This window comes from Gavialis gangeticus, unplaced genomic scaffold, assembly GCF_001723915.1.
Source record: "Gavialis gangeticus isolate Ggan-Ray unplaced genomic scaffold, GavGan_comp1, whole genome shotgun sequence".
Lineage (NCBI taxonomy): Eukaryota > Metazoa > Chordata > Crocodylia > Gavialidae > Gavialis > Gavialis gangeticus.
In genome coordinates, this window is record NW_017729032.1 from 202,919,172 (window position 1) to 202,920,375 (window position 1,204).

The window sequence follows — 1,204 nt, forward strand, 5'->3', positions numbered from 1 at the left end:
AGCAAGGAGACATTTCCGGATGCTTTTGGTGAGCCATGGGGGCTTATGCTCCCTCCTGCTCCCTTTGATCCTCGTTGGGATTACCTTCCTTTGGGCTTGGAGCTTCATCTCCTTGAGGAGCAACCATTCTCCTTGGACACCTGTCTCTCCTCCCTTCCGGGACCTCGGTACTTCCCTAACTATCCTCCTTAGCTCGTTGAAATCTGCCCTCCTAAAATCCAGGGCTGCTGCCTTACTGCATGCCTTTGCCACCTTGCGCTGGATGGTGAGGTTGGCTATTGTTAGAATTTCATAACACTAGCCTTTGAAAACTACCACAGGGGAGCAACAAGTGAAGTACTAGCCAAATCCTTAGTACAGACCTTGTGCCCTACCATGAAGAGACCTTTCCAGCAGATGAAGAAAATACTATGATGATTTAAAGGTCCACCCCTCTGCTTGAGGCAGGATCATCTGTATCCAAATCATCCCATACAAATCCTTCCCTCAACCTAACCCCTTGCCTACACAACACACACAAGTACAAGTTGTAGCACAGGTAAAGCAGGGGGATAAGGGCAATCAGCATCAGCACTTACACTGGTTTAAAGGTGCCTTATGCCAATTCAGCTTATTTCCCTTTCCACATGAGGAGAAGCTATGTTGGTATAAGCACATTTATACTAGTATAACTATGTCCATGTGGGGGTGGAGGGATTGGGAAGATTGCATTGCTTTTATGATATCATTGTGTGTCCCAGTTTGTATGTAGACAAGGCCTTAAAATACCTTCGGGAGCTATGCTTGCTCCTAGAACCCCCATGCCTTTGGCTGGTTTTCCACCACAACATTTTGCTAATAGTAGAGGGCTACATTGTGAAAAGAGATAGCTGCATAATACACTTCAAACGTGCTATTCTGTATGCAACCCTACACTGTTCGCTCCGAATATGAGCATGTATATATGACATAGAGAGCTAGCCTGATGTCTGAGAAAAATAAATAACTATAGAAAATAATTTAAAATGGCCTTTTCAATATCTGTATTGCATTGTTTCATCTTTGTCAGACTTTGGAACCCTATACTGAGTGAGGTTTTTATGTAGTGTCAGCTGACACAGAGAACCATTAAAATCCAAGTGATGATGGGTTCACCTACCCCATCCAAAGACCTAGCTTTACAAGAAAAGCCATTGTCTTAAAAAAAAAAAAAAAAAAAAAAAAA